Source organism: Eleginops maclovinus, chromosome 20, assembly GCF_036324505.1.
Source record: "Eleginops maclovinus isolate JMC-PN-2008 ecotype Puerto Natales chromosome 20, JC_Emac_rtc_rv5, whole genome shotgun sequence".
Taxonomy (NCBI): domain Eukaryota; kingdom Metazoa; phylum Chordata; class Actinopteri; order Perciformes; family Eleginopidae; genus Eleginops; species Eleginops maclovinus.
In genome coordinates this window covers 1,321,080-1,344,819 of record NC_086368.1, presented here as the reverse complement: position 1 = coordinate 1,344,819, position 23,740 = coordinate 1,321,080, and the positions used below count along the sequence as shown (strand labels likewise).

The following is a 23,740-nucleotide window of genomic DNA, read 5'->3' as shown; positions in this document are numbered from 1 at the left end:
AAGTTATGTAGTAATTACGCTAGCAGCCGTCAAACAGTCAATCTAGTGTCAAAGAAAATAATAAACCATGAAATTAAACTACACATTCGTACCTTGTTCTCTCTCCAACTGAGGCGCTACATCCTTATATTATGGACTTATAGTATCTTCTTCACTGTAGTCCTGACATTTGCAACTGCATTTTTTAACTGATGTTAAGACGAAGAAAATAAAGTGTTCATTCCCGTAACGCACAGCTCTGGCAGACTGCCTTTAGTTTGATGTCATTTTGTTCTTTGTTCACGCGCAGTAGATGTTTTACGTTGTTAAGTATTAAACCCTAATCGGAGAAGTAAAATAGAATATACATCTACGCGCGAACCGTCTCTTCACGTGTAGCCAACACTGCTGTTGCCGCCAGGATACTGTTGTCTTTTTCTTCCGCTAAAGGAATTTCAAAATAAAATCTCTTCTGCGTTTTACATGCCAAATAGGAAACCATATCGTTGTAATAAACTAAAACATGTGCAAATGTCTGCAGTACTTACAAATACAAATTAAACAAATGACAGTGAAATACGCAGTCATTTACAAGTCTAGAGCCCCAAGGAGTGTGCGCTGCTCCAGTGCCTTCCCCACAAAAATCACAAATGCCTGGTGGCATGTTTCCTCCTCCCCGAGAACCAGCATATAGGGATAGGCTCTTGCTGCTGCAGCCTCCTTGAAGTATTCCACCATGTTGATTCCAATCTAAAGAACGGGAAAGAAAGGCGGAGAAGGCAGAAATAGTTTTAAGTATGAGGACATAATACAGTTACAAAGGAATATTAACTAAAACAGTAGCGCATGTTAAAAAAAGGAGTGAAAGAACTTACTGGTTGGACATCCAGGAAGGCTCTCCGGGCCTCTTCGGATGTGTGCCTCATGGTCTTACTCCCAACTCTGTACACTGCTGTTGGAACTAAGGCTGGGAGTATCCTTAGACACAAGAATGTCTTGGTTTCTATATTTTAAAAAAAACAGAATTGTGCTTTAATGGCGTGTACTGTATGTGACAGATCTACTTCATAGCAAACAGCTGCCCACCAGTACTAATGTAATTTCTAATATTATGTATTAATAGTATTTGTACAATCATCCAATACAAAATTGAAAGCGGCTCTTTTCAACCTGTTAAAAGTGTAAGAACAGTTGTGAAACAGTTGGGAAAAGCCCTGTTCCAAGACTTTCAATGATGCAATAGTACTCAGTCATGCAATTGTTGATATTAATGAGTAATTTAGTAAATTACTGGCTAAAATTAATGTAGAGTAATTAGCAAAACAATGAGCCTAAATGAACTTCAGCTACTCCTATTTGGAGGTAAGTTTTGGTGCCCCCTCGGAACTTTTGTGCCCTGCGCAGCAGTCTGAGTAATGGGAGCGGTGGCCCTGTCTTTAGCTGTAGTTTTCCTGCACTCCATGGCAGTTTGCACTGAAGAGTTTTGTTGTGTTAGCTCACTCAGTATTTGAGTATAATAGAGGGAGAGCAGCTCTCTAGAAAACATTTGTAAAAGTCCTGATGGCAAATTTGAGGAAAAGTCGGTGAACAGGCTAATTCCCACAATTTGTTTACCAAGCTGAATTTTGAACTTTGAGGCTGGTAATTAGTACTCCATTTGTTTGTAGGCTGTATCAAGGCCATTGAATGGAGTACAGCAAGACAGGAATTCTTGTTTGAGGTTATACCTCTGGACCGTGTGCGTACCCTAATGTACTGAGTAATTTAATGGTTTTTGTTTGGAGGCGCTCCACAATGTCACCACTCAGGTCTGCTGTTTTACTGACAACGAATTTCATATTAGAGAATGTTAAATTTGACCTGGATCTGAGATTCGCTATAAAAAGCGCAACCCTCCCACTTATTCCATCTTCATCAAGATCATCCCAGTACCCCTCCCAGTGCCGGCGCTAAGGCGGGGCATTCGAGGGCCGTGCCCCCCCTAGCGGTCATTGATGCCCCTCCTACCAGCTGTGAAGCATATTCTCGATCTGTCACAATCGACTATAATTGACGCTGAGTTCGAAGTTGCTAAAGAGTTTTTAATGTCACAAAAGCAAGCAAGCCCCCCGTATAATTAATTGTTTAGAATGTCATGCAATTTGGCGTTTGCATTTGAAGCATTTAAGTGCCATACTGAAAATGGGTCCTGACTACTCTTAGTTAATAAGACTTACTAATTCTCTGAAGCACCTTGTGAATTTAAGCCTCAGACCAATTCTGGGAATAAGGGCTTCAATGGATGCCTCGTTTAAAAGGAAAAAGCTTTCTGTATCTATCACCTCATCTGTAAGACAAAATATTCAGGAAAGACAAAGAAAGTGAGATACTGTTTAAATCCGTTGTAAAAATGTTATTACCTATTGCCAGATCTTAGTTTGAATTTAATTCTGTAATTTAATGTCAGATGTGATTTTTAATTAGCGAGATCAAAATGAATCTCTGTTATTTCCCACTTATAATTAGGGATGGGCACCGAAACGCGGTGCCAATAGGGCACCGGTTCCGACATAAACGGTAGTAACGAGGCCGAATAAGAACGAACATTTCGGTGCCTCATTTCGGTGCCAGACTTTTATTTTATACTACCCCCTGGTGTTCCGGCGTCAACTTGAGGTTGTTGAACCTGACGTCAGTGCCGCTACTCAGCACACTTGTTGATCAGAACTGAGTGAGAGGATCAATAAAGATGCCGAAAGTAAAACGCTCCAAGGTTTGGCTTCATTTCACATCTAAGGATGCAGATTCTGCGACATGCAACACATGTCTTAAGCAATAGCATGCAAGGGAGGTATCACTTCTAATTTAATGAAACATCTGACGGTGCATGGAGTTTATTTAAAAGCCGATCAATGCACCGTGTTTGATAAATTACGTGACGAAAGGCCAAACACTTCAACGGCAGCAGCCAGTGTCGGACAAATAGAAGAGAGTCCCAGGCTGGGCCTCTCTATATTGGTTTATTTATTACTATATGTTACTTTATATTGTTTAAAGATTTAAGTTAATACTGAGTTCAATTTGGCCCTGGAAATAAAAGGGTATTGTTTTTTGACAACGTGTGTGTGTTTTCGTTTTTTTAAGTACCGGTTCGAGAACCGTTTCGGCACCGAAACCGTTTCAAAAATACAGAGTAGGCACCGGTATCGGATAAAACCCAACCGATACCCAACCCTACATAAGAGGCAGCGAGGAACTCAACAGGGATAATGACACTCTTCAGTGTGTTCATCACTTAGAGTTACAACACAAAGCTGTTCTCTGCAGAGAAATATGTTAAAATAAATATAATAGGGGTTGATGAGCAGAACCTACCCCCACCATGCTCATAAATGAGAAATGACAGGATCTGTTGTAAAGATCTTGAACTCTTTTATTCCTCTCTTGTTTTGATTATTAATTTAGACAGTCCAGTCCTCTAAGGTCAAATACTGCAGGGAATGAATCAGTGTCTGTGTGTGTGTGTGTGTGTGTGTGTGTGTGTGTGTGTGTGTGTGTGTGTGTGTGTGTGTGTGTGTGTGTGTGTGTGTGTGTGTGTGTGTGTGTGTGTGTGTGTGTTTGTGTGTGTGTGTTTGTGTGTGATTTTAATTACTGCATTACTAATAAAAACAGGGACAGCAGATTGTATCAACTGCTTGTGGACTCAAATGATTGATGATTGATTTTGACTGTCAGAATCCAGAGTCAGTAGTAAGCAGTGTTGGGCAAGTCACTTCCAAGATGTAATACAGTACATATTACTTATTACTGTGTTTTTAAAGTAATAAGTTACATTACATTATTACTGTCTCTGAACTGTAATGCGTTACACTACTTTGTGTTACTTTGAGTTACTTTCACCAAAATAACTACAAAAGTATGGCTTTAAATGCTGAAATGTAGTTTATTGCAGCTCATTAATTAAAGCTATCTATCAGTACATGCTGAACATTAGGAAATACCTAGAAATTAAACTCATGCCCCGTTTAAGTGGGCTGAATAATATGTGATACCGGTAACATTACGTCTCTGTGTGTTATTAATCACATGTTAGTGGAGCCTCTGCACGGCCCTGTGACCTGCTGTATATGAACGAGTCTCTATTCAACGTTAGCTCACCTGGTCATTAGTGTGTTAACGGGGATTTGGATGACTAGCTTTCTAAAAGCCAGCGATTCCACAGAGGACAGAGACTGCAGATCTTCAACACTCTGCCACGAGTCTCTGAACTTCTCGGGGTTCAAGAGGCAAACCAGAGAAAGTGACCTTCTGTTGCTTCGGCCTGCGCACACTCCTGTCTGTTTCTTTTCTCTGAGCCTGCAGCTCTGCATTGTGAGCCTGCAGCTCTGCATTGTGAGCCTGCAGCTCTGCATTGTGAGCCTGCAGCTCTGCATTGTGAATCTGTTTCTGCAGCCCTCTTAACCGATAGTAAACAGACTTACTGCGTTACTATTCTACCTGCACAATTATTTCTCTGGTGTCAGAATGTCTTGCGATGTTTGTGATTTCTTAGAAACAAAACACATCATTTCAGGTTAAAATGTGTTGTAACTGCGTTACTGAGAATTGTAACTGGTATTATATTACCCACATTTCAGAAGTAATGCATTATATTACTGCGTTACAGCAAAAAGTAACACATTACTGTAACTCCGCTACTTTTGTTACGTGATACACCCAACACTGGTCGTGATGGTACAGAGGTCTGTACGATGAATCAGGATTTGGGTTAGCAAGGTAACTTCAGGGTTAACTCTGTGTTTTCAGTCCTATGACACCGGTTCACTTCTTGCCAGGGTACATCTCCAAGGTAACTTATGCTGAATGCATAACCTGCAGAGCAATCAGAGCCTACCACCTGCTGACCAATCAGCTGTGTTTGCAGAGTTTGAAGCCATGAATGTTATAATAGTGTCGTGGATCCGAGATCTTAACACTCACAACATTAATCAATAGAAACACATTAAGACATGGACACAGAAATGGATGAGGTTAAATATTATATTGTTACGTAACAAACATAATATGTAAAAACACCACGTTGCTTCCAGCAGTGAAACGCGTGGGGTCTCCCCGGCTTGGAAGAATTGAACAGGTTAGAACTCCCTGGCTTCAACGCACACACAAGCCTCCAATCCTCAAGCCTGCTCAGTTAACATATTAATAGATGCATAGATCTCTGTCTTTTGACCTAGGGAGGCGACAGGTCCGCCTTACTATCTTTTAAGGTCATACATGTCAAAGATGTTTGAGGAATTGCAGACATATGGTGCGTACTTTTAGACCTGTTGCTACAGAAACTTTCGGAATAACTTTAGTTTTATATAATTCAATACATTGAACTTAGATTGCATTAACAAGAGGGTAAGGGAAACAAAGTTTAAACTGCCGTATGCGTGAAAGACAGCCGGCCAAAATCACTGACTGTGTGAACATGAAAATTAATAGAATCTCTGTCCATTTCCAGAGCAAGGGGGGTAGTGATATCATAAACCTGTAAAATTGTGCATTCATTTTACTAGCTGGTCTTCCTGCACCTTGCAGCTTCAACTATGTGGCTTTTATCCTGGATTAAGTGTTTAATTCATGGATTTTTTAAGTTTAACTTCTTATTTGTCTAACATGATAGTTTACTTTTCAGTCATGAAGTATGACGCTCCGCTGTCAGGATGCTTCACCAGGTTTGTGATGGGTCAAATGTTGCTAACCCCTCCCCTTTCACTTGAACGTGCTATCAGCCGGACAGAAAAACCCTGGGTTGATTTACCGAGTTGATAACCAGTGTCGTAGGACCGCTTAGCGAGATCCCGTTTGTTAGGTTTAGTTAAGCCAGACAACTCAAACATATCCAGGGTTTGTTGGACTGGCTCCGTCGTACAGGCCTCAGGTGTTCCACAGTGCTGAATATGTTAAAGTCACCAGCAGGCTACACCCAGAGTCGGCGCCATAGCAGATCTACTGGAGGGGCATTGGGTCATTGGCGGCGGGGGGGGGGGGGGGGGCTTGCTTGCTTTTGTGACATTAAAAACTCTTTAGCAACTTCGAACTCAGCGTCAATTATAGTCGATTGTGACAGATCGAGAATATGCTTCACAGCTGGTAGGAGGGGCATCAATGACCGCTAGGGGGGGCACGGCCCTCGAATGCCCCCCCTTAGCGCCGGCACTGGCTACACCTGTCAGAGTATCAGCTGCCTACAAATGATTTCTTAACTGCCATTCACTCAGCAAGAAATAAATAAACAAGACATTGTTTATTTGCAATTTCTAACTCTGATCTGGGATTCCATGTGATGGGATAACAGGATACAAAAACGGGTAAGTGCATTCCCTTTCACTTACACAAAAAAATATGAAATAAGATTACTGGTACATTTTTAAAAATGCAGTTATATGGTGTTGTGTTCTAGAATTTCTCTACGAAGCAAAGAGTCCAAACGAAGTAGTAAGGTTATAATAAAGCTGATTTATTTTCAGTTGTGATGAAGATATACATTCTCTGTATTGAGGTTTCTGGGTTTAGTGAGCCACAGACTGCAAGCAGGTTCTGTCTTTCCTTCCACCCAGAGCCTCGACATGTGACATCACATAATATTTATACTTTGTGAAAGAGAAAAGGGGCAGTCCCTTATTACATATTAGATGTATATTTTTGAGGGTGGTGCGTGTTGGTTTCTTGTTGGAGGACGGGCAGATGTCCTCGCCTCCTGGATCCATTGGGTTCCGGGTCTGCATCCTATCACCTAATCCTTCTCTACACTTTTATTACCTATCACATGCAGCACCCAAGTGCATGGCACCACTATCTCCTTCTGCCCTCTCTTCGGCCTCTAGGCCTCCTCCCACAATTCTGGAATGTGCCGTTAGTATTCACTGTGAATAAAGTAGCAGAATGCAGTTCCTGTTTTTAGCTCACCTTTAGCTCTGTCATGGAGCTCACTTCTCTTCATAGTTTAAAACCCTCTCTGGTAGCATTTATACATAAACATGTTGTGAGCAGTATCGCTCAGGTAGAAGGCAAGAGACGGAAGGGTTCGGGGTTGGGCAAAAACAATAGCGTTTATTTCGTCAGAAACGTGGAAACAAAAGAGAGCTCCGCGGCACTTCCAGGACGGGCAAGGCCAGGACGGGGTGTGTCGGCTTCCCAGGACCCAGCCTACTGCAAGACAGACCAGAACCAGGTTACCAACATGCTTTATGTTAACTGACTGATTACCTGATTCCGATCAGCTGTCTGGTCTCCGGCCGAGCCACTCCCCTCATCCCAGCAGCCGGCGCTCTAACCACACCCGGCTGCCACACATGTCTTTATGGGCAAGCAATAATAATTCAATAATATCCTTCAATCCCTCCTTTCACATCATTAATGATGTGAATACTACACGTGGTTAACTATTAAAATACATAATCTGTGACACTGTGATAAATTATAGAATATGAAAGAAAATACATAATCTGAAGTTCTTTATTCAAACAAGTTCATCTTCTTCCTGATCGGAATAAGAGGGTGGATCATCTTGCCACCACATCAATAATTGGGATTGTTCCTTTATTAATCATTAATCAGAATTTAGTATTAAAGTTAACATTGATCAAACTTCTTTCAGTCTAAATTAGAATTTTGAAAAGTTATTCTCCCTCCTGTGTGTCTGTGTTATTATGTTCTATATCAGGGGTATTCAACGAGGTCCAGTCAGAGAAAATGTCCTCATCAAAGGTCCGGAAAAATATCAAAATGTCTAACTGGCGTTATGAATGAATGTGATATACATTAGCTGTGACCTAGTAGCTGTATCAACGTCTGCATGGAATCAACAACTGACTGTCTCAAACAAAGTACAATTCAAAAACAACAACATTTATTGTCACTTGAAATATACAGCTATGCAGAATAATACTGTAGATATTTTTAATGCATGTTATTTAATTTTAGAAAGATTAAATAAAGTAGCAGCAGCTTGAGTTTCCCTTTCTCTTTGTTAACTGTTTCACATCTTAACAGTTTCAGCCAATTATATAAGATATCAGTCCGAACACATCATAACAATGGAACAGTTTTAAGGTTTGTCTTTCTGTCCCTCTTATATCCCACTCCATCACTGCCTGTCTTTAGTTCAGTGAGAGAACTGAGCTCTAGCCTGTCCGGCCAGGATTTGGAAATGGTGTCAGGGCCATCTCATACACATGTGAAGGTGCTCATTGGTGCTCCACTCACCGCCTTCTCTCTCTGTCTCCCGCTAACTCGTCTCTCCCCTCACTCTTCTCTCTGTCTTCTCTCTCCCGCTAACTTGTCTCTCCACTCACTCTTCTCTCAGTCTTCTCTCTCTGACTCCCGCTAACTCGTCTCTCCCCTCACTCTTCTCTCTGTCTCCCGCTAACTCGTCTCTCCCCTCACTCTTCTCCCCATCTTCTCTCTCCCGCTAACTCATCTCTTCACTCACTCTTCTCTCCGCCTTCTCTCTCTCTGTGTCCCGTTTGCTTGTCTCTTCTTTTGTGTGTATCTCTCTGTATCGCTCACTGGTCTCTTTGGCCCCCTGTTGGCGCCGGTTAAAATGGAACTGCCCCGTCAAAATGAAAATCCCTTATTAATATATTGACTATAGGTCCGGGTCCATATAGGGCGGCGTCAGGGTCCGCGGTCTGCCTGTTAGTGAACTATGTTCTATATCATCTAAATGCCCTGTCACTCTCCATCCTCACAGATACAGTGGGGCAAAAAAGTATTTAGTCAGCCACCAATTGTGCAAGTTCTCCCATTTAAAAAGATGAGAGAGGCCTGTAATTTTTATCATAGGTAATCCTCAACTATGAGAGACAGAATGAGAAAAGAAAATCCAGGAAATCACATTGTAGGATTTTTAATGATTAATTGGTAAATTCCTCGGTAAAATAAGTATTTGGTCACCTACAAACAAGCAGGATTTCTGGCTCTCACAGACCTGTAACTTCTTCTTTAAGAGGCTCCTCTGTCCTCCACTCGTTACCTGTATTAATGGCACCTTTTTGAACTCGTTATCAGTATAAAAGACACCTGTCCACTCTGTTACTTTGGTCCCAGCTCTCTGCAGGTCATTCACTAGGTCCCCCCCGTGTGGTTCTGGGATTTTTGCTCACCGCTCTTGTGATCATTTTGACCCCACGGGGTGAGATCTTGCGTGGAGCCCCAGATCGAGGGAGATTAGCAGTGGTCTTGTATGTCTTCCATTTTCTAATAATTGCTCCCACAGTTGATTTCTTCACACCAAGCTGCTTACCTTTTGCAGATTCAGTTTTCCCAGCCTGGTGCAGGTCTACAATTTTGTCTCTGGTCTCTTTTGACAGCTCTTTGGTCTTGGCCATAGTGGAGTTTGGAGTATGACTGTTTGAGGTTGTGGACAGGTGTCTTTTATACTGATAACGAGTTCAAAAAGGTGCCATTAATACAGGTAACGAGTGGAGGACAGAGGAGCCTCTTAAAGAAGAAGTTACAGGTCTGTGAGAGCCAGAAATCCTGCTTGTTTGTAGGTGACCAAATACTTATTTTACCGAGGAATTTACCAATTAATCCTTTAAAAATCCTACAATGTGATTTCCTGGATTTTTTTTTCTCATCTTGTCTCTCATAGTTGAGGTATACCTATGATAAAAATTACAGGCCTCTCTCATCTTTTTAAATGGGAGAACTTGCACAATTGGTGGCTGACTAAATACTTTTTTGCCCCACTGTACATAGTTTTGCCAAATGGGTGTTACTGTCTTACTAATCCTCTTATTAAGCTGTAAAGTAAAGCTCCCATACATGTTAAAATAAAACACACAACAAGTATATCAAAAACTGATATCAAATCAAAACATTTTAAAACTATGCAACCCCCCTTAGGTCAAATGTGTCCTTGAGCTATTTACTGAAGGGTTAACATTAAGAATTATCTGAGTTTAAAACTTCTTTAAACTCTCTAAAGCTTGTTTCCAAATCATTTATTTTACCCAAATGTTTATGTAGAGTGTTGAACTTACTTCACCGGTCAAATTTAAATTGAGTTATAGCCCTGCAATTTTCATTAGGTCATCTAATCTTATGTGTGTCAAAACACTAAATAATTAAATGATGAATGTTGTGCTCATCATTTTTAATCCCAGTCTATTATTATCTCTAATTTAACATTTCTTCCTGTCATTGAAAAACTTCCTTATGGTCTAACGTAGCTTCAGAAATGTTATTAATTGGCTTGTGCCATAAATACAAACAAAATAAAACTCCAACATCTTTCGGTGAATTATGTTACATATTTCATTAACTCTGAATTCCTAATGAGTGTCTACGTTATTCCTAGATCTAGAAAAAATCCCAATTAAAAATCCAAATGTAATAGTTAACAACTACTGTCATTTCTAGAGAAGAAAACACTAATGATGTGGATGGAATGAAACCAATGAAACCATGATGCAGCCATAATGAATGCATTTCCTGGGTGTTCTTCCTGAAAAGGTATGCATGAAAAATAACAAAGGTTATGTATTGTAACCCTAGTTCTATAAGCACAGGCAGAGCCCTCTACTGGACTCTATGGGTACTACCCTTCACTAATGACACGCAAGCATTCACAGACTGAATTTAAGTCAACGTAGTCGGCCAATCAGGACGAACCTACCCAAATGCACGCGTAGGCATCAAAGTATATAACGCAGCTACACCGCTGTCTGTCATTCTACACCCTCTTCAGCGACCGGCATAGGAAAGACGGGGGCCCTAGGTAGAGGGCTCCCCCTGTACTTATAGAACTAGGGTTACAATACATAACCTTCGTTCTATTTCACAGAGGCTCCGCCCTCTACTGGACTCTATGGGTACAGTGGCTGGAGCCCCGATGCATGCACGCCCTGTCGCCTCACAACATCGTCCCACCACACTGCTCCTGATCGGCCTTTGGTTGACAGCCGCCACACCCTAATTCTTACTCTCCATTTGTGACCGTAGCGAAGTCGGGCCATAGCTCACCTGTCTGGGTACAGCCTAATTGGCCTGGGTAAGCCCCTAGCTGATCCCTGCAGATGTTGGAGCAACTGATAAAACACATTGCACACCACCTTTCCCGGGTCCCAAAGGGGCCTGGCAAAAAGTAAGTGTATTACGTTAAACACAAAGGGGGGTCAGATACTCTCACCTGCCTGTTGATGGCCACTGTGGTGCGGTTGCCGCTCCTCACCAGCACATGTTTCCCCTGTATTAACGGTTTGCAGTGCTCTAGGAATACTGCCTTCAGCTCGATAAGGTTGTCTGTGGTGGGTCCAGGGTGCGATTTGTAGGGGGGGATGGTGAGGATTTCCCCCCCTCTGGTTTTCCTATCCCTACCTCTGCTAAATTATTTTTATCTCCGGTGGGGACAAGGATTTCCCCCCCTTGATAGCGATGAATGCAACTTAACTGCTAGCCTACTTAAACTCTTGAAATCTAACGATCTTCAGTGTCTTTACATCAGAGTAGGCTATTCAGCAGCCTTCTGGCAGACGGTGCATATTTCTGAACGTCATCGAACACAAAAACATTGTAACATTTTTGTGCGGGAACTTCGCAGGAAAAACAGCGCTGAACCAAACATGAAACGCGTTCAGAGCAGCATATCATCTTACTTTACAGGACCCATTTGCAGAATTGTGGATAGAAGAGGGCCGAAATGCTGCAGACAATGCCCCGATAGGAAAAACGAAAAAGCCACCACAAATTTGTCACCAGAGCCGACTGTTTACTTTGTCTAGTTTTCCAGACCTGTCCCTGAGTGTTGACAGCACGTTGTGCTATTTAGTGAATTATTTTGAGTGTTTGATTTAAGTTAATTGGAGGGTCTTTTCATGGAGAGCATTGATGCTGTTCAATGGTGCTTTCTGCCTGTTAGTGCGTACGCATGTTTTTGTGACGTTGAATAGAAATCCATGTATGGGTTATTAAAAGTTTTGCCATGTTGTGATGGGGACTAATCCACGGACCCGAAAAAAGGGCATGTCTACTTTTTGCGTTTTTTTCTCCCTAGTTATGCAAGTTAAAAGTCCAATGTTCTTGTCTATGAATAAATTTAAAAAAACATCCCCCCCTCTGTTTTTTTGTCAAATCGCACCCTGGGTGGGTCTCTGCCCCAGCCCAGGATCCACCTAGAGCTTTCCCTAGGCTGGTCCCCCCCTTTCATCCTGTCACAGACGCATCTGAGAAAACCGTGACGTAGGAGGTCACCCACCCCCGTGGAGTCCCCCTTTGCAGATGCTTTGGGGACTCCCAGTATTTGAGGTTGCGGATGGTCAGCAGGAGTCGTTCGCTTCTCCTGAAACGAAGGCTGGCAAACCACCTCTGCAGGCAACGTATGTCCCAGCGGTTCCACGTGGTGAGCAACCGCCATGGGACCCAGGTCTGCATGATGCTGTCACCGTCGCCCCGTCATAGTTTGCAGACTGCCTGAAGCAGGGGTGTCTGTCTGTCTGTTCTCTGACAGAGTGGCATGCAGCCTGCCTGCTTTGAGCAACAACCCCCGATACTTCACCTACTGGTGAGGTATGGAACTGCTCTTCTTACAATTAATCGCGATCCGACTTGGTTAGCTGCAGGATCAATTGGGCTGTGCGGAACATTGGTCATTCCCTGGACTTGGCCATGACTATGAGGTCATCGAGATAAAAGAACACTCTCATGCCATGGTCGCAAAGCGGCTGAAGCGCTGAGTCCACATATTTGCTGAATGTGCGTGGGGACAGGGTGTAGCCGAACGGTAGCCTGTTGTACTCGTAGGCTATCCCCTGGAAGGCACAATGGAAATACTTTCTGTGTTTTAGAGCAATTTCAACATCAAAGTAACCGTCCTTTAAGTCGATGGTTGTGAACCCATTGCCCAAAACATTTTTATATCTAATTTTATATATTTTAAAAAAAGCCAATTTAAATTCTTTAAATTTTGTCCACTTATGGGCGTGTGTGAGAGAATGTGTTTGTACAAATTCACTAATCTCCACATCCCTTTTCTGCCTCCTCTGCTTCTCTAGCTTGATGACCCCGACCTCCTCACATTCGGCCTGTTGACCTTATTGCCACTTCCTCTGATTGTGGTTATTGACAGTCTTTGACTTTTGATTGGCCCAGTTGAACCTGTAGTCCACTTCAAGCTTCTCTCCTTGTACTGCTTTATATTTCAGCTTTAGTCTGCTCAATCAGTCTCTGGATGTCTTTCATGGGGGGCGGAACCCGCTTTCATGTGCCTCATTATTGTCCACCACCATCTGTGCTCTTAGCCAGCACTTGTGGCTCTGGATCTCTGTGCTCTTATCAGAGGGACTGGTGATGAGTAGATGGTCGGGGGTCTTGTCTCCACCAGATTGCAGAGGGACAGTCCAGATTGCAGCACACTTAACCTAGAAAGCTCAACACACTGGTTAAATAAATCCACTTACTTTTCACTGTTTCCTCTTAACATACCATCTGTCTTGCTTGTTAAATCCCATCTACTGTAATCAACTAAATTAATGTCTCCTAATAACTTATCACTCAAATGTGTTCAAATGAACTCCTTTAGGGAACAGTTTTCTTCCATAAATTCACATCCAGGAACCATATTTTCACACATTACCTTTGTACGGCCTCTGTTCTCTGGCCTTTTCTTTTCCTCCGCAATAAGAACATTCCAATGTTTTCTCCAAAAGGTTAAAATCCCACTGTTACTCAAACTGTAAAACCCAGCAGAGCATGTAAACAGATCACTAAGATGTAAATTGGCATACGTGTAGTCATATGATTTTACTGCTATTACACACAAAATGCTGGGTTTTTTTCTCAACCCAACTGCTGGGTAATGTTGGGTACCTAACTTCTACCCAGCTGCTGAGTTGATAAAACGAGATGGAGTTATCTGATACATGCATGACATTGCGTTACCATCCAAGGCCAGTTAGCAAGCTTGAAGATAGCTAGTCGCCCATTGATTGCATTGTACCGAGCAGTTAATGTATAATACATAAGAGGTTGTCAGGCATTGAGCAGTCTTTTTGACTCCTCAAGACCGGGAAACATTACAGGTTTGTGTCCAGCATTATGATAAGTAAAAGTAACTAACTACAGCTGAAAATAACCATGACGTCTATTAAAATAATATAGTTAGCTGCAAATGTTTACAAGAATCTAGTGTCCCGATTTCCATTATAGCCGATACAAAAGTAAGTTATGTTTACTGTTAAACCACCTCGCAGCTAGTCAGTAGCTTTACCTTAGCTAGCCTTTGCTACGGCTAACCTTACCTTGTTAAAGAAATGGCCATCCATGCAGCAATATTTTGATTTGCGTTAGGGAAGCAACTGAACTTACCAGTGTTGATCATGATAATGACATAGAAGAAGGTTGAAAAATAGGCTGTTCATCTGCTTCACCTATATAAAATTAGAATCTATATATTGAGCACGACATGGCGAAAGATGTTGCAAGTCTCAGTTGATGTTATATAATATCTAGAGGCTCAAGGTTGCATATACCCTCTAGATGTATTATAACATTCATTTAGACATTTCCTATCTTCCTCCATACAATACATAAACCTTTGCATATGAAGTTCTGAGTGTGCCACAACAATGTTTTGTTGAATTTACCTTGAATTGTTACCTAACAAAGTCAACTAAAGCATGAATATAACATGCTGTGAGCTAGAGGGTCTTACATACCATAAGGCATGCCACATATCATTACAAGATACATTTAGATATGTATATTCATACATGATTTAATGTCTTGTTGATCTTCCAGGCTTTTTTTCTGGTTCATGTTTGTGTCTCAATGGATAGTTTTGTTAGAGAAAAACTCGACTCGTGGCAGCTTGGAGAGCTGACAGACCGATTTAGAGGTAAATTAATTTTACTACTGTAAAATGCAACATGAAAAGGAACACAACAGTGTAATAAATGAACATTTATTTAGTGAACATGAACAAGGAACATTATAAGTAGGGTTGGGCGCCATAAACGGTAGTAACAAGACCGAATAAGAACGAACATTTCGGTGCCTCATTTCGGTGCCAGACTTTTTTTTTATACTACCCCCTGGTGTTCCGGCGTCAACTTGAAGTTGTTGAACCTGACGTCAGTGCCGCTACTCAGCACACTTGTTGATCAGAACTGAGTGAGAGGATCAATAAAGATGCCGAAAGTAAAACGCTCCAAGGTTTGGATTCATTTCACATCTAAGGATGCAGATTCTACGACATGCAACACATGTCTTAAGCAATAGCATGCAAGGGAGGTATCACTTCTAATTTAATGAAACATCTGACGGTGCATGGAGTTTATTTAAAAGCCGATCAATGCACCGTGTTTGATAAATTACGTGACGAAAGGCCAAGCACTTCAACGGCAGCAGCCAGTGTCGGACAAATAGAAGAGTCCCAGGCTGGGACTCTCTATATTGGTTTATTTATTACTATATGTTACTTTATATTGTTTAAAGATTTAAGTTAATACTGAGTTCAATTTGGCCCTGGAAATAAAAGGGTATTGTTTTTTGACAACGTGTGTGTGTTTTCGTTTTTTTAAGTACTGGTTCGAGAACCGTTTCGGCACCGGAACCGTTTCAAAAATACCGAGTAGGCACCGGTATCGGATAAAACCCAACCGATACCCAACCCTACTGTTGACCTGGCTGTATCACAGGGAAATCCATTATGCTATTTGTCACATTTCTTCACCCCTTTGCCTCTTGGTCTGTGCAGTTTGCTTTGGAAACACCATTTATTGTAATCTGAAACAATTTAAGACTCACCCTTCAGGTTTAAGCAGCCAATCTAATCCTTGTAATCATAAATTGTACTCAAAGCCCTTTTCCCAGTGGCAGCTGGGAGGCAGAAAGAATATGCTCGATGCTGGTTAGGAGTTGTGACCCCCCCATTCTACCATTTAATGCACTGCTTTATTTCTCCACCTTTTAAGAGATATGTGCTGGGAGAATAAAAGTGACAGATAATGTTTCCAGCGTGTTCCAGGATATGCATGAAACCAATATAGAATGACAGTTGCATTTCCGAAAAGAGAGACCATAATGTTTTTCTATTTAGCACTTGACAGTTTGCCTTCATCATCACATGAGCTTAAGGGCTTCAGAAGCAGCATGATTATTGCCGGCCCCTAGCGCCTGTCTGCCCAGGCTTTGAATTTCTTTATAGGAGGAAGAGGAAAGCTGTTAAAGGCCTTGCCTGAAAGGATGCAGACAAATCAGCATACTAAGTGAATTTCATATGTGCCATTTCCCTGACCTTCATCTTTGCATTGAGAGGGGAAAATGCCTCCTTTTTCCTCAAGTGCGAATTCAACTTACTCAACTCGCCTCAAATGTATGAATTTTTGAGACATTGCGCATAATGTTTACTGACTGTTACAATCCTTTCCTACGTTCTCAAATATTTATCTGCCCTGTCAGGTGTCATTATCACTGCAGCCTCACCGCCGCATTTAAACGCTGCACACTCCAAAGGTTCCACAAATGGAGTACGTGGATTGAGGATACATCGTGAAGTAATAGATTCATGTCAACCTGCCATTTTTTTTATTTTTTATATAATACATTTTTTGGGAAACTATCAAAGATTTAGGTAAGGATGTGCGGCTTTGACATTATAGATTCCATTCAGAAACTTGTTTAATTTGAGTCTTGCCGATTAGACCCTATCATTATGTAAGCAGGGAAATAAGCAGAAGAAGAAGTAAAGCAAAGCTGAACAGTAGATGTTTCTTTAAACCATAACAAAAAAAATTTGTGGCAATAAATCCAAGTCATTGTTTTGACTGACAGACTTACTTTGCCATCCCTGGCTATGCTGCTGGGTCTGCATGCTGAAAATGTTGGCAAAACTTTGGCTAATATTTGATCAATAACTGCTTGGTGTATAATGCAACAAGGTGCTTTATGGGAGGAATCATAGACTGTATAAAAGACACACTGGTTTGTGGAGCCCACTTTCAATGCATCAACTTTGGCCATGGCCCTCTTGTGTATCTGTTACCAAAGGAGCCAAAGGAAGTGTTGCTGCTCAGATAATACAGATGGAATGTGTAGGCCACGGCCGTTTAATTTAACACTCTTTGCAGAACTCAGATGACTGCTCTTGATTGTTTGATTGCTTCTCTTTTTTTTTCATTTATACAGATAACTACAGTATATCAATTTGAAAATACTTGCTAACAACCACAATCTAAGGGAATACAGAAATCTTCACTCTTTAGCTCAACACATTTTTTGGACTTTGACTTGATATATTTGATTAAGTATGTACTATTCACTCAACCATCTCGTGAGGAATCACAAAGCATTTGGTTTTTTTTTTCCTCTAAAAAGCCAACTCCAGATAACAGCCCTCCTTCAGTTAAAATTGCTGAGCCAGTTTGGAATTGAATATAAATGCTGCTTCTCCTAGGTTAAACCTATTTAGCAAGTTGAAAGTGATTGCCACTCTACAATTCAGGGTGCAGACATTTCATTGCAGAGATTTACCAGCACTCACATTAATACATTTCTAAACACCATGTTTTGACAGGATACACACAGTATGTGGAAGGGACGGTAATCGAAGAGGGAAACACAAAACATCATATTGACTATAATATTAGTGTATTTGTTAATGCAAATCATTTTTTAGATAACTTAAAGAAATCACACTGACACTCTACATCTTGTCTATCAACACTAAAATATTCAAGCCTGCACATATACAAATCTCTAAATATTGTTTACAAGTATTGACATAGATTCAGGGGCGATTTGTGTATTAGGCGCACTACCAACGGGAAAAACAGGGATTTGTTTTTTCTAACACAGCAGTAGTTGTAATCAGTATTCTAGCACAGTGTTTCCCAACCTTTTTTGAGCCATGGCACATATTTCACGTTAGAAAAATCCCACGGCACACCACCAAATAAAAATGTCACAAAAAGTTTATATAATGAAATATAATGAAAATGTAGTCTCATTTTACTTACTCAATGTGAAACCTGGGCTTGTTTAGTTGAACACAAATCTGATATTCTTGCAGGAATTGAAGAAAGGCAAACACGAAGATCTTCCTCAACAGCTCTGAGTCTCTCTCTTTTCTTAGTCTTTAAAGTAGTCATGCTTGAAAAGCCCAGCTCACACAGATAGGTGGTGGAGAAAGGGAGAAGAGCTGAAATTGCTTTGTTTCCCAGAATAGGAAACTCCTTGGCAGCAGTCAGCCAAAAACTGTCCAAAGGTAGATCAGCAAAGCTCAGCTTTAGACCACGATTCTGTCTCAGTTCAGTTATTTCTTCCTGCTCCTGCAATGTCATGTCCCTTCCAACTGCAGTTGAGCTATATGGGTTCCTCACCCAGTCAAGGCAATCAGTGGAAAGTGAAGGGAAATAAAATGACAACCTCTGCTCAAGACTTTGCAGATGTTTACCTATTGTCTCACACAGTGCAGCACTGTTGACACTCGGCCATTTCTCTTGCCATTTCTGTGTGTTTTGGAACATTTCAAGATTGGCACTTTCCACATGTTGTTTCCAGAGCAGCACCTTTGAACGAAATCCCTGTATTTTATCTGTACTTGTGAGCAGGTTTTCATTTCGGCCTTGCATTCGTGTGTTCAGGTCATTCAGATGTTGAAATATATCTGCCAGATATGCTAGTCTTGCACACCACTCATCACTTGAGAGCAACTTAGCGTCATCATACTTCTCATTTGTCAAAAACACTTTAAGTTCCTCCCGCAGCTCATACACACGAGCTAAAATTTTGCCACGGGACAGCCACCGGACCTCCGTGTGCAGCAATAACACTTTATGCTCCGCTCCCATTTCCTCACACAATGATGCGAACATGCAGCTTTTCACAGGCCTCGTTTTCACAAAATTTATCATGCGCACAACATCTCCCAGTACAGGAACTAGGTCTTCTGGCAATGTTTTGGCAACGAGTGCTTCCCGGTGCAGAAAACAATGCGTCGCGATGACATCTGGATGTTGTTCTTTCACCCTGTTAACAAATCCTTTGGTGCGCCCGACCATGGCAGCTGCTCCATCGGTGCACACACTTACGCAGTCTTGCCACTTCAGTCCTCCTTGTTCAATGTACTCTGACACAACTCGAAAAATTTCTTCTCCTGTTGTTCTTTCTGGCAATTCCTTGCAAAACAGAAACTGTTCTCTGATGGTGTCTCCGTCTACAAAGCGCACATTTGCCATAAGTTGCGCATGTCCACTGATATCCGTAGATTCATCAAGTTGTAATGCAAATTTAGCACTGATGCGCAACTTTTCCAAAACTATCTTTTCAATGTCTGCAGACATGTCTTGAATACGTCTGGAAATTGTATTATTTGAAAGAGGGACTTGGGCTAATTCTTTAATGGCGCCAGGGCCGAGCATCTCTTGCAAGATAATTTTGCATGCAGGCATTATTAATGTCTCTGCCACGGTGTGTGGTTGTTTTGATTTGGCGATGAGTTCAGCAACTTGGTAGCTAGCTTTAAGAGCTTTTTCACCCGTCTTGGTGGTTTTCCTCAATAACGCTGCCTGTTTCCCAGTCTGTTCACGCAGTTTAACAAAATAGTCTGTATTCTTGTTTTGAAGTGACGGGTGTTTTGTCTCTAAATGGCGTTTGAGTTTACCTGGAACCATGGCACTGTTGGACAACTTTTCCCCGCACACCAGGCATAGCGGAGTTGGAGCACTTGGTTCCCCGGTAAAGGTAAATCCAAAGGCAAGATAACTTTCACTGTACTGTCTTGGGCTCACCTTTTTTGTTTTCTTCTGACCAGTACTCGTGCTAGGGCTTTCATCTGGGTCGGAATTTTCTTCAGGACCCAGGTCAGATTGAGTACTTTTTCTTTTCAAATATTTTTCCATAGTTATCACCTGCACTGTCTCACTCGAAGCATGGCTATGAACTTCCGGCTGCTGCGGGACATATCACTCTTCTTCTTTGTATTTTTTAAGACCGTTGGCAACCAAACCAGCAACAACTAGCATTACCGTCACGACATATCGATACACTGCCCTCTATTGGAAGAGCATCGAATTGTTTTGCTGTCACTACATGCCGCTCACTTAGAACCAATCAGGTGAAATTGGATAATTTTCCACGGCACACCTGATGATTTGTCACGGCACACTAGTGTGCCGCGGCACAGTGGTTGGGAAACACTGTTCTAGACGTTAGATCTGGCAAAAACGTCATTGTCCAATCAGACTGAAGTCGTGCTTCTGTAAGAATAATCAATATATTGTGACGGAACCTAAAAGACTTAATTCACTGTTTCTGGACGGACCATATTTTTGGACTTCCGGTAGTTCTACTGGATGTTGTTTTTAGCCTAAGATAGCATGTAGCTAATATTGTATTGTATATATGAGTAGAGGGAGAAGGACGCGTGGAGTTACATACTAAACACACCGCCTCTATCTCTCACTCATTGAAACTGCAATAATACTATTACGTGTTTAATAACCAATAAACCTCAGTAGGATTGCATAATAGAATATCGTAGGTGGAAGCTTCATAGAAGATAGAATCTGAGGATGAAACCCTCTTTATTAGTCACATACATGCACACACAGTGAAATTGGTCCTCTGCATTTAACCCATCCTAGTGCTAGGAGCAGTGGGCAGTTATTGTACAGCGCCCGGGGAGCAATGGGTTGAGGGGGCCTAGGAGGTGAACTGGGACCTCTCCAAGTAGCAGTCCACCTTCCATATTTCAAGTCTGTTCGGCGACCCTACGATTCCCAGTCCAAGCCCCTACTGACTGTGCCACTGCTGGACATGGCTACGCTAACAAAATAGCGATGGTGACATCATAAGAGGGCAAGCCTCAGACGACGTCAGCCAATAGAAAAGACTGGGAAACACCCATGTGACGACAAGGGGCCAACAGGATCCGGCCCCGCTGCCAACCAATGAGAGAAGACGAAACCGGAAAGAACACACAGTAAAGGTGCCTGATGTAAAGAGGAGGTCGCTCTCCTTTCCTCCACGCTGCTGGGAGACAGCTAACTGGGTCCGTTTACGTCGCCGCCGCAGATTTCCGTCTCGTGAACGGTCGTTGCCATTTCGCAGAACAGTCGTTGCCATTTTGAATGGTCGATGCCATATCTGAGCGACCGATGTTGAATTCTGAATGCTCGTGAAATGTTCGTGAAGTTTTCGTAACTTCTCGGAATTCTTAGTGTGGTGCCCTACTCATTTCTGTTTACATTTCCAGTCATTCGTTAAGACTGGAGGAAAACGTCTTTATTTATTTTGGGGTTACCAATGTTAAAATAAGATAGAATTACTGTTGTGTGTTCGAGTGCCTGGGAGAAGACTATACTCACAAGACTTTGCAAAACTAAGACTGTATGCTAACTGTAGCAACGGCTAAGCCTCGTGTTTAGCTGCGCTGTTCGGGTTTATTGTTTTAGAAGTTGAACAGTATAGACGTAATCTTAAGAGACTCGTGTGCCTGCCTGCTGCCCGTTGACAGAAGAAGGACATCGGGCCAACAGGAGGACTACGCGGGATTGTTTCATCGGGGAGATACGTCTATGGATCTGCCGTGTGGAGGGAATATGAGCTCCATCTACTGTGCCAACAAGGGTACCATAACTGACTAAAATCCCGGGTACTTTTATTTCTTTTGTTTAGAACCGAGTCGTGGAATATATGTTGTTATTAAGTTGACATGTTAATAATGTAATGTGTATAGTGTATGTAGAGTTAGTAAGACCTAGTAAGAGTGAGTAGAGTAGAGTCTTCGGTTAGGTAGGAGCTTTTTTGTAGAGTAGAGTCGAGAAATGTGATTACCCATAATTCGAAGAATTCTGAGAAGTTACGAAAACTTCACGAACATTCCACGAGCATTCAAGATCGGTCGCTCAGATATGGCATCGACCATTCAAAATAGCAACGACCATTCTGCGAAATGGCAACGACCGTTCTGAAAGGCAACGTCTGTTTACGAGACGGAAATTTGCGTCGCCGCCATTCGATTTCCGTTCTGAGGTGGAAAATCCAAAATCGACAACGACTCGTTTCCCGATTTTCGTTTTGGAAATCAGAAAATGAAAAACGGGAAACTAATCGATATCCATTATCTGATTGTCTTTGCTGAGTTTATGAATGGAAATAGGGAATATGATCACCTGGGTCGTTTTTTCATTCCCGATTTTGCATTAAGGTATTTCATCCGCAAATTTACATATTCACAGAAATGTACATATGAGCCTCTCACATACACGTATTACCGCCATTTCTTGTACCAAAAAAAAGATACAAAAAATGGACTCGCTCACTCTTTTTCGTGGGGGGAAACCACTTGTCATTCGGGACGTGGACATGACTGTAGATCAAATTGGGCGTATTTTTCAGGTGATGTCGCTTTGTAAATAAATATATGAAAGAAATTATATCAATAATGTAAAATATCCATGCATAACAGGTAGGGTTGGGTTTTATCCGATACCGGTGCCTACTCGGTATTTTTGAAACGGTGCCGAAACGGTTCTCGGTACCCCGGTACTTAAAAAAACGAAAACTCACACACAATTGTCAAAAAGCAATACCCTTTTATTTCCAGGGCCAAATTGAACTCAGTATTAACTTAAATCTTTAAACAATATAAATACAAGTCACATATAGTAAAAAATAAACCAATATAGAGAGTCCCAGCCTGGGTTCATGGAGATCGAGGCCAGTGTGGAGGGCATTATTGCCAGCCTGTAATTGGTAGGTTGTAGGTTGATACAGCACATATAGCAGTAGCTAATACTGTATATTACTATGGATGTGGAAGTACTTTGAAGAGTAATTGTACAATGGTTCAATCACAACTTGCCGAATTCCTTCTAACGATTTGTGTCTTTTTCAGTCGGAAGGCCGAAGACAGCACAGCAGCCCAAGACGTGCAGCTGGAGAAGGTGGAGGACCTGAAGCAGGCTGCTGAAGGCCTCCAAACCATCGCAACCACCGCACACCACCTGTCTGAGGTGGCACAAAGCCATTTGGCCAGACCAGGCCTGCAGCGCGCCAAGGAGGCAATAGCCTGCCTTGTGTGCAAAGGTATGTATGTATTCAACGCGTATTAGTAGTGTCGACTGAGTTTTCAGAAAGAACACTTAAAATATACTTAAACTATGAACGCAGGTTTTAAAAAATTAGAAGTGGTTGAATAATTTCAGGTTCAACTGTATGTATAGTCACACCCCCTGTTTGGGCACTTTTTATTGTACAAATCATTTTTCTAAACCCCGGCAGCTGTAATGGAGGACCCAGTGTTTGCCACCTGCTGCGGGTCCTTGGTGGGATGCAGGACCTGCATCGACCAGTGGTGTGAAACAGCAGACACCTGCCTCAAGTGTCGGGCAATCAGTTTCGCCGACAAAGTCCATCCAGTCACGGGCCTGACTGAAATGTTGTATTTTTTAAAACACTTTGATTAGATTCTTTTATTAGTTTTATTATTAGTCAGTTTTTTTTTGTTCTTCAATTTGGTTTAATAAAACCTTGATTAGATTTGGTCGGCGCTGGTTATTTCCACCTTTTGCTCCTGTTGCTGTACTAATGTAGCTATTGGGCAAAAACACGTGTTATCTACTTTGTTGACAAATGCACACACAAGAAAAGGTAAGAGTGATACCTTTTTATTCACCTACACTACATTTCGCCTCGTGACGTCTATCAGACACCAAAGTGCACCCTGAAAGGAGGCAAAGTTTTTGTTCACCACTTGCTGGGGAATAGCCCGCAGGTCTGCCAAATGTGA

At 41.8% G+C, this 23,740-nt stretch overlaps 1 long non-coding RNA gene across 1 annotated transcript; it reads left to right on the top strand.

Moving 5' to 3' along the window:
* The first annotated feature begins 6,170 nt into the window (after positions 1-6,170).
* Positions 6,171-23,365, top strand: LOC134882425 (uncharacterized). Its single transcript, XR_010168153.1, has 3 exons — positions 6,171-6,314; positions 22,847-23,037; positions 23,233-23,365. It is a non-coding gene; the product is annotated as an uncharacterized LOC134882425 (long non-coding RNA).
* The last annotated feature ends 375 nt before the right edge of the window (positions 23,366-23,740 follow it).